At 33.5% G+C, this 14,326-nt stretch overlaps 1 protein-coding gene across 1 annotated transcript in view; it reads left to right on the top strand.

Annotated features, from left to right (window-relative positions):
* The window catches only part of GLCE (glucuronic acid epimerase), a 61,999-nt gene that overhangs the window by 1,032 nt on the left and 46,641 nt on the right, over nucleotides 1-14,326 (top strand). The gene's annotated exons all lie outside the window — the stretch shown is intronic.

Raw genomic sequence — 14,326 nt, 5'->3', positions numbered from 1 at the left:
AATTACATTTCTCTGTGAGTTTTAAAATGAACCATTTATACTTGCTTTATGATTCCTAAAATTATGAGTGTCTAAAATACATAAGGTAGAAGAAGAAATTAAAATTTGAGCCTAGAAAATCTATAAACTGTTTGCTGTACTCTTCAGGAATCTCTTGGGTGAAGGAAAAAAGCATACTTTTAAAATATGTCATATAAATTAGAATTGCCAACCTATATCACATAAAGGAATTTCCCAGTTTAGGGCACGGAAATCTGAAAAAAAAATTTTGCTAGTTTCCAGGTAATCTTAACAAAATAAAGTAAGTTTCTGAATTCTTCGTGTTATAAAGAATGATGTAATTTGAAAAACAGTTTCTTTTATGTCATGCCTAGCCTGAGATATATTTAGTTTCCTAATAGACTTGTGTGAGGTATCTTTGCTTGTGTTCTTATAACACCAGTTTAGAACTTCTAAAAATTTACTTTTTAAAGGGGGAAATCTAGAAATTTATCTGAAGGAAAACATCTTTTTATACCATCATGCATTTTATATTTAAATCAGTATGGATTTAGAATTTGAGTGCTTATACATTTGAATTATGAAAGATTATCAAGCTGCAGAAGAAGGGATGGGAATCTTGATAACTTTACTGTGTTAATGAGGCCACCTTAGCATTGTGCGTGTAGGTATGGCCTAAACTGAATTGGGTTTGGAGAGTACCTATCTGATTCATAAACTGAGACTTATGAATAAATAATTTATTATGAATAAGTAAATAAAATTGTCTTTTAGATGATGGATTATGTAAGAAGGTACTGCTGAATTTTTTTTGCCTCTGTTGAAATCATATCTTAAGACATCTTTTTTGTTTTTTTTTTTAAACTTCCCTGATTTGTGTTCCAGTTGTGATACTTAAAAGTAAAGCAAGGGGAAATCTATAGAAAAGTTCACACTTTGATTTTCTCTTTCATGTAACTTTAGATTATTTAGATTTTTCTAGGTCAGCATAAAATATTTCAAAAATCAAATACTGAATCATTGCCAGTTTGATGTTAAATATGTGAGTTAAAGACGGGGTAGGAAATCTTTGGTATATTGAATATACAGCTTGTCTTTTAGAATGCTCCATGGCCTGTTAGGAACCATCTGCACAGCAGGAGGTGAGCAGCAGGTGGGAGAGTGAAGTTTCATCTGTATTTACAGCCACTTCCCATAACTTGCATCACCACATAAGCTCTGCCTCTTGTCAGATCAGCAGCAGCATTAGATTCTCATAGGAGCACCGACCCTACTGTAAACTGTGCATGTGAGGGATCTAGGTTGTGCGATCCTTATGAAAATCTAATGCCTGATGATCTGAGGTGGAGCTGAGGAGGTGATGCTAGTGCTGGGGAGCAGCTGCAAATACAGATTATCATCAGCAGAGAGATTTGACTGCACAATAAATGTAATGCACTTGAATCATCCTAACCCACCCCCTCCCCAGAGAAAAATTGCCTTCCATGAAACTGGTCCCTGGTGTCGAAAAGGTTGGGGACCACTGTTTTAGAGTGTATGTGGCTGGATAAGAAAGGGCCTGAATGGATTTGTTTTCTAATTTTCCCTGTTCATATCTAAAAGACTAAAACAGAATGTCAACTTTTTACTTTTGTAGATGCTGAACAGTATCAGCTGTTACAGTAGCTATTTGCAGTGTTGAATTTTTGACATGAGTATTTTTACTGCTAACAACATTGTGGACATGTGTATTATTTCTGCATAGCTGTCAGGGTAGTAAAAAAAACTAGTTTGGAAAGAAACTAGTAATATAAAAACATCTTACTTTAATTGTCCACTATGGATTTTCTTTAAAAATGTTAAATAATGTGTTTTTGAATAATATGTTTTTTGTACACAGTCATTTTATTTTCTACTAAATAAAAATTTTTTTTAGAAAAAAAATTTTATCCATAGAATTTGCTGTCAAGAGGGTATATGTACACTTGAAAGAGGGAATAAAGAGTGTTTTTCTCTTTTCTTTAAGCTTTTAAAACACTTTTTATTTTAAAATAATTTTAGATGAACAAATAAGTTGTGAAGATAGTATGGTACAGAGCGTTTTTGTATATTCTTCACTCAGCTTCCCCTAATGTTAACATCTTACATAACCATGGTATAGTGATCAAAACTGAAGAATCAATATGGACTTAGTAAATTACAGACTTTATTAGAATTTCACCAGTTTTTCCACTGATGTCCTTTTCCCAGGATCCCACATTACATTTAGTTGTGGTATTTCTTTGGTCTCCTCTAATCTCTGGCAGTTCCTCTGTCCTTCCTTGTCTTTGATGACTTTCATATTTTGGAAGACTATTAAATGTTTCGTAAAATGTCACTCGATTAGGGTTTCTCTGATTTTTTTCTCATAATCAGTTTGAAGTTACAGATTTTAGGAGAGAATACCACAGAGGTAATATGCCTTTCTCAGCACATACTATCATGGGTTCCATGCTGTAACCTTTATCACTTGCTTATGGTGGTGTGTGCCAGATTCTTCCATTGTAGGGTTAATATTTTTCCATTAACTAATAAATATTTGGGAAAAAATACTTTGAGGCTCCACAAATATCCTGTTTCTTCTTAAATTTTTGGCCACTAATTTTAGCATTTATTCGTGGATTTTGCCTGCAGTGGCTGTGGTATTCCAGTGGTCATTTTTTATTCCCCTTATTTCCTCTATATTACCAGTTATAATTCTTCTGTGACAGAGAGTAGTCCCTCCTCACATTTATTTATTTAGTCATTTGTATATATTAGTGTGGATATTTATTTTATTCTGAATCAATACTGTTTATTTTGTTGCTCAAATTGTTCTAGCTTTGGCCACTGGGAATATTTCTGCGTCCTTTCAGCATGTCAGATTTCTTTTTTTTTTTTTCTTCCCCTTTGTCTTAAAAAGCAGTTCCTTACTTTCTGGCTTCTTAAGATGCTTCAGGTTCATCTTGTATTTTCCCTTCTCCAGCCCTGGAATCACCCACTTTTCCAAGGAACCCAGGTTCATCTTATTGGAGAATAGTATTTAGAAACCAACATCTGGGTGCTAGTTTGCTTATTGCTACTGAGTGGCTATTGCTTTTAGGCCTCTCAGCTGTCAGAGCTAGGAAATGTAAGTATATTTGCTAACCCACATTTATATGCACATCTATATTTATTTCTGTGTCAATCTGTATATGCATTTAAAATTTTTTTCATTTAAAAGTTCATACTGATACATTCAACTCCAATGTAGCATCACAGGATTATTCTCATATTCCCCTTTTGCTTATTTGAATTTATTTCTCCCACGATGAGAAACCTGATTCTCTCATTATCTACAATGTACTTATGTAATTGTTATACATGTATCGTAGTTTCAGAATTGCTAACCCATACTCCTATGAGAAACAAATTTACCAAATAGAACACAGTGTCTGTGTATAGTTCTTTTTATCTTTATTCCCACAGTATCTAGCCAAAATGCTTTTTTCCAAAGTTAGTTAAGTGAGGTCTTTTCTTCCATATCCCCTTCAGTTCACTGTGTCATTGATTTGTATCACAGTTAGATTCATTTTTCACAGTTTTGATCTTATCTTGGATTTCCCTGACTTCCTGGTTATTTGTTTTTAATTTACATACAGTAAAATACACCTTTTGTGTTATATAGTTCTATGGGGTATTTAAAAATGCATGGAGTCATGTATCTGCCAACAACAGTTCCATGACCCCAGAATTCCCTCGTGCTGCTGCTTTGTAGTCAATCCCTCTCCCCAACCCCAGGCAACCACTGATGTGTTTTCCACCCCTTCGTTAGCCTTTTCCAGAATCTCGCATAAATAGAATCATACAATACATACCCTCTTAGGTCTGGCTTCTTTCGCTTAGCAAAATACATGTAAGTTTCATTCATTTGTTGTATAAATCATTAGTTTGTACCTTTTTGTTGCTGAGTAGTATTTTATTGTATGTACCACAGTTTGCTCAATCATTTATCTGTTGTGGGACATCTGGGTTGTTTCCAGTTTTGGTCAATCATGAATAAAGATACTACAAACATTTACATAAAGGGTTTATGTTTGTGTGTGTGCACACGCAGGTATGTACATAAGTTTTTGTTTCACTTGTGGTAAATACCTAGGGTATTATGGACCTTATTGTAGGTATATATTTAACTTCACAAGAAACTGCCAAACTTTTTCCAAGTGGATGTACGATTTTACCTTCCCTCCACTAGTATTTGAGAGTTCAAGGTTGCTCTGCATCCTTGTCAGCACTTGGAATTGTCAGTTAGTTTTTGCCTTTTAGATGTTCTAATATATGTGTAGTAGTATCTCATGGTTGTAAGTTGCATTTCCCTAATGACTAATGATGTTGAGCTCTTTTACATATGTCATCCATATATTTGTGAATGGGCAGCTGATCTCTTTTATTTCTCTTTATTTTATGATCAACCAGGTGAATAGAGTCTTTCCAATATCTTTTTGATTGAATTAGTTACCATCATCTCTGACTATTTGGCTGTACTTTATAATAAAATATACATTTCCATATATCAGTTTTGGTTATCTGTGCTTACTACTGGGGAATGTATGTATAGTTTTTATATAGCTGAGTATGTAAACAATAATTTCATTGTTGTCGAAAGCTAGATTGCTTTATAGAAATCTAGTCAAACATTATATCTGTGACTGAAAAAATATGTAAGACAAGGTAAAGTGTAATAAGTCCTGCTAGTGCTGAAGATTGACTTTGGGTGGACAAATGTCACTTTAGTAAAATAAATTTTAGGGCCTTAAGTGAGATCTTTGCCCCTTTGACTATCAAATGAACAAACAAACCTGATGCTTTCTTAAGATGTCTGTCTATATATGCAAACTTTGGTATGTTCTTACAACTAATCAGTTAATACTAAGTGAAAGAGATTAGAAATGAATGTTTTTAAATTTGGGCCATTTTCCATAAATGTTTAAACTGACAGCTAAAAATAATTTAATGTATTGCTTCATTGAGCTGAGTTAATAAAAATGTGTGGAACACTTACCACTTCCTTGTGTTTCAGAGACTACTGCTAAGTAACCTGTAATCCAATGATTAATTGAATACTTAGCTTACATTTAGTTTTTATCAGAATGGAATAAGGATATATATATCAAGTTTTAGTGGGTGCTTTATACCCTATTTGAACCTTATATTTACTATTTTTTTAAAGACCTATATCTATTAAAATGTGTACAGGGATGCCATATTGTTTAATTAAGCTTTTCTGTTTGTTTGCTATATAAGACCTTTTGAGAACTTAATAGATTACATAAAATAATATGCTTAAATTGGGAAAATACTCTATATCTTAAAGGATAGCATTCCTGTCACATCATTTAGGTAATTATGATTGATTTTGTTGATAATTCTAGTTTACTGAGTTATTCCCCATTTCAGTAAGAGAAAGTGAACTTAAGCAGTATTTTATTTACATACTCAGATTCTGAAAATAATGTTACTATTAGAAGGTAACTTTTTTTGCGTTAGAATGAGTGTGTTTCTTCAAATGTCCTGTTTGCTTGTGTGATTATATCGTGTATTTCTAATGGCTAACCCCAGTGTTGTTGTTATTATGATGATGACAGTCTTTGATTTAAACTAGCAGTTTTATAATAGAAAATGGCAGACCTTTTTATAGTGGATGTTCTAGTCATTGTATATAATTTATAATGTTCTCCCTTCTCAGGCCTTATTTGTAAATGAGCTATAAGTAGTCAAACAGTGTTTTCCCAGACTAGTAAAAAGAAAAACATACTTTATGTACATATATTATAAATAATTTTTTAAATTTTTTTTAGGAAAAATATGGCGTTTTATTTGTTTTTTAAGGACTTTATGGTATCCTACTTCCTTATTTATAGAAGATTAGAAAGGTCAACTTTGTGACTTCAGTTAGGTATGCTTTAGACCCTGAGACTAATAAAGTGGCAGCTGCTGGCAGCTGTATGTGTATGACAGTTGGCAGTATCAGTTTTACTTTTTAACGCTGAAATGAGCATTTCTGAAATTGGGGAACTGAGGAAGAATGGAGTTTAGCTTCTTTTGAGCAGTTGTTATTTGGTTGACTCTGACTCGGGCACTGTGTTTTCCGTATTATTTCCTTTAATACTCACAATTAGCCTACAAGGTAGGTGTGATTATCCACATTTTACAAATAAAGAAAATTATTCAAGGTAACACAAGTAATAGTGGCAGAGCTAGGATCTGAACTTTGTCTTCAGACCTAAAAGTTCATGCTTTTATCCATTATAGTATATTGCTTCTCCTAAGGTTAGAAAAGTAATGAAAATTATTAGAAAATCTCTCTAAACTTTTAAGCCTCTGGGAGAGAAACTAATAATTCAACAAGACTGAGATTATCTCAACCTTAAATAGTGTTTTTCTCAACTTTAAGGGGCTTCACTTTTGGAAAAGCTATTTTACAGGTGTTATATAAGGGAGCCACCAGCATAATACTCATTAATGCTGATCATATGGCTACATCTCCATTTGGTATCTCAGAAAGGATTCTCTAATGACATTAGTGATAATTAATAGTCTTCTTGAAAACAAAAATCATCTATGAATCAAATAATATATATGTCTGCATTGCTGTTAGCAATAAAAATACTTGTCTCAAAAATTCAACACTGCAAATATACCTTTTTGAAAGTCTGATTACAAACTCTCAAAAATGATACTTAGTATAATATTTGCAAAACAAACTCTTGTATGTGTGCAAATAATGCTTTAAATTGTTTTGTCAATAAACTCATTTTATGGTAGATCGATAAATTACATTTGCACGGTGATTAAATTATCTTTATCTTAATGATGTTTTATCCTGTAATAATGTTATACTATCAAGATTAATGACTTTATGTAGAATTATCAATTGTAAGGGTTTTCTTAACATTTTTGTTATGTTAGCAACCTTATTGTACACTTAATGGAAATCTATCTATAGGCCAGTCATTAGTTCTTTAGTATTTATTTCCAGCATATCAATATTCTCAAATCAGTAAACATAGAAAATATTTCAAGTATATGATTGATGCAGGAAAGTAGACCCCAAAACTGGGATCCAGCCTAAAGGCACAGGAAAGAATTCAAGAGCAAGCCAGCAGAGTAAGGCAAAAGCAAGTTTATTGAGGTAAGAAAAGAAAAAAAAAAAGAAAGGTGGCTGCTCCATAGAGTAGTGGCTCTCGGAGCCAGAGAGAGTAGCACTATATGTGTTTCCAGGGTCTTATTTTATACCTTCTATTTAATTTTATGTGAAGTGGAAGGAGGGTTATTCATAAGATTTCCAGGAAAGGAGTGGGGAGTTACTGGAACCGGGGTCCCTCCTATTTTTAAACCATATAGGGTAACTTCTGGGAGTTCCCATGGCATTTGTAAACTGTCATGGCACTGGTGGGAGTTTCTTTTAGTATGTTAATACATTATAAACAGGGTATAGTGAGCAGTGAGTGTAATATGAGGTCATTTTTCATGGCCATCCTGGTTCTAGCTGGTTTGGGCTGGTTTCTCCACTGCCTCCCGTTTTAACAGAGACCTTGGTTCAGGTTTTATGACTCCTTATTGAGCACAGTCTGCCAGTTCCCTGTCTCATGATGAAATTGTATGGAAAATTGTTTCAGTATATATAAGCAGTCAAACTATAGACTCTTTGTTTAAAAAGTGATAAATGTTAGTTGACATTTGGTAAGGAAAAAGTCCTTAATTCAATAACTAAATAATTCAATATTTCTTTCACAACATTCCAAGTTAAAGTACATTACAGTACTAAGTGGGATGATGTAAAACCATTACCTGAGGCTGTCTATGTATTTATTTCAGTTTTTGAAGTAGATCACCAAAGGTAGAAAGTTGCAGTAGAAAGCACAGCCTTAGTCGTCTGAAGAGTTGAGTCTAATGTTGGTGTAGCCAAAACTGGTTATGTAACTTTGGACAAGGCATTAAACTCTATATCTTAAATTTTTTTTTTAATCTATAAATAAAGTAGTTGGACTATCGTTTCCAAGATCATTTTCAGCTCTGTGGTATTTTTTGTTTCTATTTTTTGTGTTAAAATATATAGAATGCACATACGTAAAATTTACCATCTTAACCATTGTAAGTTTACAATTCAGTATATGTCAGTATGTTCATCATGCTGTTCCTCTATCTCCATTATTCTTTTCATCCTGCAAAATGGAAACTCTGTACTCATTAATCAGTAACTCCCGATTTCCCTCCCTCCCCCTAGCTCCAGGAAACCACCATTCCTACTGTATGTATGCCTTTATGATTTTAACTACTCTAAGTACCTCATACAAATGAAATCATAAATCATACAGTATTTATGTGTTTGCAACTAGCTTATTTCACTTAGCAAAATGTCCTCAAGATTCATCTGTGTTGTAGCATATAATAGAATTTCTTTCTTTTTAAGGCTACATAATATTCCGTTATATGTATACAGCACATTTTGCTAATCCATTCATCTGTTGATAGATACTTGGGTTGTGTCCACATTTTAGCTGTTATAAATAATGCTGCTATGAATGTGGGTGTACAAATATCTCTTCAAGATCCTGTTTTCAGTTCTTTGGGGGTGTATACTGAGAAGTAGAATTGCTAGATCATATGGTAACTCTATTTTCAATTTTTTGAGAAACCTCTATACTGTTTCCCACAGCAGCTGCACCATTTTACATTCCCATCAATATGCACAAGGCTTCCAATGTCCTTATGTTCTTGCCAATACTTTCTTTCTTTTTTTTTGATAGGAGCCTTGATAGATATGAGGTAGCATCTCATTGTAATTTTTATCTGCATTCTCTAATGATTAATGATGTTGAGCATCTTTTCAAGTGCTTGGCCATTTGTATATTTTCTTTTGAGAAATGTCTATTCAAGTCCTTCGCCCATTTTTGAATTGGGTGGTTTTTTGTTGTTGAGTTTTAGGAGTTCTCTGTATATACTGGATATTAAATCCCTTATCAGATATATAATTTGCAAATATTTTCTCCCATTCTGTAGGTTGCCTTTTTACTGTGTTGATATTGTCTTTTGATATACATTTTTTAATTTTCATGAAGTCCAATATTTCAATTTTTTCTTTTGTTTTCTGTGCCTTTGATGTCGTATACAATAAATCATTACCAAACCCAGTGTTGTAAAGTTTTTGCCCTATGTTTTCTTCTTAGTTTTATAGTTTAGATCTTACATTTAATTTTAATTCTTTGATATATTTTTGTCCATGATGTTAAGTAAGGATCCACCTTCATTTTTTTCGTATGTGGATATCCAGTTTTCACAACACCATTTGTTGAAAAGACTGTCCTTTCCCTTTTGAGTAGTCTTGACACCCTTGTCAAAAATCATTTGACCAGATATTTGAGGGTTTATTTTTGGGCTCTCTATTCAGTTCCATTGGTTTATGTGTCTGTCTTTATGCCTGTACCAGGCTGTTTTGATTACTGCAGCTTTTACCATAAGTTTTGAAATCAGAAAGTGTGAGTCTTCCAGCTTTGTTCTGGAAAAAATGTTTTGACTCTTTGAGGTCCCTTGAGATTATATGGATTTTTGAATGGGTTTTTCTATTTCTGTGAAATACTGTCCTTGAGATTTTGATAGGGATTGCGTTGAATCTGTAGATTGCTTTGTGTTCTATTGACATTTGAACATTATGTCTTCCAATCCACTCTCCTTAAGCATTTCTTGTGGGGCATATCTAGTGATAACAAACTGCCTCAGGTTTTGTTTATCTGGGAATATCTTAATGCCTCCTTCACTTTTGCTGGATATAGGACTCTTGGTTGACTTTTTTTTTTTTTTCTGGCACTTTGAATATACCACCCCACTGCCTCTGTCCTCCGAAGTTTCTGATAAGAAATCTGATGGTGATCTTATTGAGGATCCCTTGTATGTGATGTATCATTTTCTTGCTGCTTTCAAGATTCTCTTTTCTTTCGACAATTTGATTATCATGTATCTCAGTGTGGATCTCTTTTTTAAGTTCATCCCACTTGGAGTTTGTTGAGCTTCCTGGATGTTTATATTCATGTCTTTCATCAAACTTGGGAAGTTTTTGGCCATTACTTCTTCATATAATTTCCTGATTCTCACTCTGTCTTCTCTCTTTCTGAAACTCCCACAATGCATATATTTATCTGCTTAATGGTGTCCCACAGATATCTTAGGCTCTGTTCACAGCCTTTGTTCACTTTTCTTCAATCTTTTTTTTCTGTTCTTCAGACTCAATAATTTCAATTGTCCTGTCTTCAAGTTAGCTGATTCTTACTTCCGCCTGTTCAAATATGCCTTTAAATCCTTCTAGTGAATTTTTCATTTCAGTTATTATACTTTTCAACTCTGAAATTTCTTTCTGGTTTCTTTTTAGGTTTTCTATTTCTTTACTGTTATTTTCATTTTGTTCATATGTCATTTTCTTAACTCTCTTCACAACATCCTCCTTCAGTTCTTTGAGCATCTTTAAAGTCTTTTCCTAGTAGATCTGCCATCAGCTCTTTTTCAGGGACAGTTTCTGTTGATTTATTTTTTTCCCTTTAAATGTGCCACGTTTTCCTGCTTATTTGTATACTTTATGTTTTTTTGATTGAAAACTGGACTTGTAAATCTAATAATATGGTAACTCTGGAAATCAGCTTTTTCCTTTTTCCCAGGGTTTGCTGGGTTTTGTTATCATTTTTGTTTTATTTATTTATTTTTTTATTGTTGTAGGCCATTCGTGTATGAGGGATCAGCCTAAAGTATAAACTTAAGATCTTTTCAGGTCTTTTCTTTGCACCTTTTCCAGGCATGCATAGTCACTTTCTAATTTTCTCCATATATACAATTGCTTCTGATTGTTTTAGTCTTTTAATGTCTGATTCCCAAAAGGGGAAAAAGAGAAAAATGATAAGAGGAGGAAAAAGGTGCTCTGGCCCATCCTCTTTGACTACACATATGTGATCAAAGGCAGCAATCAGTGATCACAGCACAGATACCCATGTTTAGAGGACAAGGACCTTTTTGCCTACCCTGGCTTACACAAGCCATATGCAAGCTGCTCCAGGAACATGTGCATAGCTGCCTACCAGGGGAGCTGTGGGTGGCTTGCTGCTTCTGTGCTAGGAGCTGAAAGTGACCAAAATTAACACCTTATTTTATCAAGTCCTTCCCCAGAAACTTACAAGCTTTCAATGGACTACAGAGTTTCAAAATAGTTATATCAGACAGATTTTGCCAACGCAGTTGTCTAAGTCAGTGGTCCCCAACCTTTTTGGCACCAGGGACCGTTTTCATGGAAGACGATTTTTCCGTGGCCAGGGGTGGGGTGATGGTTTCGGGATGATTCAAGTGCATTACATTTATTATGTACTTTATTTCTATTATTATTATATTGTAATATATAATGAAATAATTATACAACTCACCATAGGTTGGGGACCCCTGGTTCAGTGGAAAGACAGATTTCTGGTGCTTCCTACTCTGCTGTGTCTCCAGAATTCTTCTATAATTATTATGTCAGAAACTATGTTAGTAATAAACCTAACATAAATGGTATAGTTTTCTTTTCTTGTTATTAATTAGTAAATAGAGTTTTTGTTTTTTATTCTTAGAATGGGCAGCCCAATGTAACTATGCTGGTGATCTTAACCACTTATAGTACTATATATGCCTGTAGTAATAATAGTGTGTCTAAAAAGGTATAATTTTTGCCATTGGGAATAAAAACCACACATTAGCCAAATATTTTTAAGCTTTTTTTCTTTTCTTTTTTTTTTTTTTTACAGGGCAAAGGTAGGGAGGGTTTAGTTTATTTGGTCCACTCTACATTTGGCATAATGCATAGTAAGCTCTTAGTTCTGGGAATGCATGCAGTAAGCTAGGCATCCTTGCAGTCAGCTCTCATGGAATTACCTGTCCTCTTATTCTTCAGCAAAGTTAGGATATACCAGGACTTTTATATTCTCTACCACAAAGTTCAGCATTCAGTTATATATGGTCTTACAGTCTTATATCATGTTCTAAATAATTTATTCATAATGATTATAAGATTTTGAGAGGCAGTTGTTATGCCTCTTTTTGTATACCCAGTGCCTATTAGGTATGCAATAAACATTTGTTGATTGAGTCATCATGTATAAGGAATAAATTTTTGTGTGGAGTAGTGAAGGTTTTGAAACTTGAGTAGTAGACATTGGGTTGAAAGTGTGTATGACTTCTTGTGAAGTATGTATAAATTTTTATACTTGAACTTTGACTTAAATTTTTAATTATTAAGGATTCTTTCATTGTTTTTAATAGGCTGGTGGTGGTGGTATTTCCTAACATTTATTAAGTACTTTTTATGTGCCTGACATCAATCTAACCAATTTACATATATTAACTCATTTAATCCTACCTGTGAAATAATTATTCTTTAAATCCATATGGTATGTGAGGAAACTAAGGGATAAACAAGGTAAAGGTGATTTTTTTTGGAGACAAAGTCTCGCTCTGTTGCCTTGGCTAGAGTGCAGTGGTGTCATCATAGCTCACTGCAACCTCGAACTTCTGGGCTCAAGCGATCCTCCTGCCTCAGCCTCTCTAGTAGCTTCTACAGGCATGCCAGCATGCCCAGCTAATTTTTTTCTATTTTTAGTAGAGACGGGGTCTCACTCTTGTTCGGAGTGGTCTCCTGAGCTCAAGAGATTCTCCTGCCTCAGCCTCCCAAAGTGCTAGGATTACAGGTGTGAGCCACCCTGCTCAGCTAGTTTTCTTAAGTACACAGAGTTAATAAGTGATAGAGCTAGGATTCAAACCCAGAGAGAACAGCTAAAAGCCTGCATCTTAACTATTATGCTATAATGCTTCCCTGTATTATATATGTGAGTCTCAGATTTTTGTTGGATTTAAGGCCCCAAATTCATCCAACTCCATCCTCATAAACATACACACACCTCCCTATTTCAATGCTTTGTTATCAGATATAGTGATTAGACTATCCTGAGATCATGATGATCTGAAAATATAGCTAAGCTATCAATTAAAAAGCAATCTTTGTGTGTAGCTAAATTGGGCATATATGCTGACCTCCTACTGATAATTTCAGTTTTGTTCTTACCCTACGTTGTTTGTCTATGATTAACTCAAATAGTACTGATGCATCTGTGTGTTTATAAAAGCACATTAGCAAATAAGGGTTTAGTATGGTAGTATAATCCCTTTTATATTTTCGTGCATGAGAAAATTCTGTTTTTATTTTTATGTGCTCATATGGAACATAGGTAAAGGTAAACAATGATGGGTAAGCATATGACTGCTGTTAGAGGCAAAAAATAGGTAAATTGCATGATGTATTTAGTAGGAAAATTGAGTATTAAAAATTGTCACGTGAAATATTTTCAGTTGATTAATTGATGCACTGAAAGCTAGCATTTGACATTTGAATCTACTAGTAAAGTGTTAAAAAGAGCTAAAAGGACTAGTTTTTCTTCTCCAGTATATTCTTTACTGAAGCAGTATATTCTTCCGTCCCATAATCTGATAACATTTTTATTTCCAATATACCTTCCATCTATTTCATATCGGTATGAGGAACTATATGTAAAGTGTCAAAACCAGTATGTGTGGATTGAAGAGTGATAGGGTAAATATGTTAAATATAAATATATTAATTGTATAAAACTTTTTTATGGACTCTATATGTGGAATTAAAATTCATGATAACACTAACACAAAAAGTGGGAAGTGTATACATGAAGTTAAAGTGTTTTAAGGTCTTAGCATTGTCTGTGAAGTGATAGAAGTACTGACATTTATTAGATTGTAGTAAGTCAAGGATGTTTGTTTTAATCATTAGGGTAGCCATCATTAGAACAGTAAAGGTATGCATGAGCTAGCAAAAGAAATTGAATAATGAAAACTGCTGGATAAAGCCAATAAAAGACAAGAGATGAGAAAAATAGAATATAAAACAAGTGAATTGGGAAGAAACAAACATTAGGATAACAGATAAAATTAAAAATATGTTAATAATGACATCAAATGTGAAAGTATTAAAAGTTCCAAATAAAAGACAAGTTGTCAGACTAAATTTTTTAATACCAAAATACATGTCATTTTCAAGAGATGCATGATATAGAAGAACACAGAAGGATTGAACGTAAAAGGATGAAAACATATCATGCAAACACTAATCAAAGGAAGGCTGATGCAGCTTTATTAATATCAGGCAAAGTAAATATTAAGGCAAGAAGCAATACTAGACATAAAGGTCATTTCATAGTAATAAAAAAAGGTCTATCACCTAGAAAGATAGAACAATTCTGAATTCCTG

The sequence above is a fragment of the Propithecus coquereli genome, unplaced genomic scaffold, assembly GCF_000956105.1.
Source record: "Propithecus coquereli isolate 6110/MARCELLA unplaced genomic scaffold, Pcoq_1.0 Scaffold92, whole genome shotgun sequence".
NCBI classification, from domain to species: Eukaryota; Metazoa; Chordata; class Mammalia; order Primates; family Indriidae; genus Propithecus; species Propithecus coquereli.
This window is presented reverse-complemented; position numbering and strand designations above follow the sequence as displayed.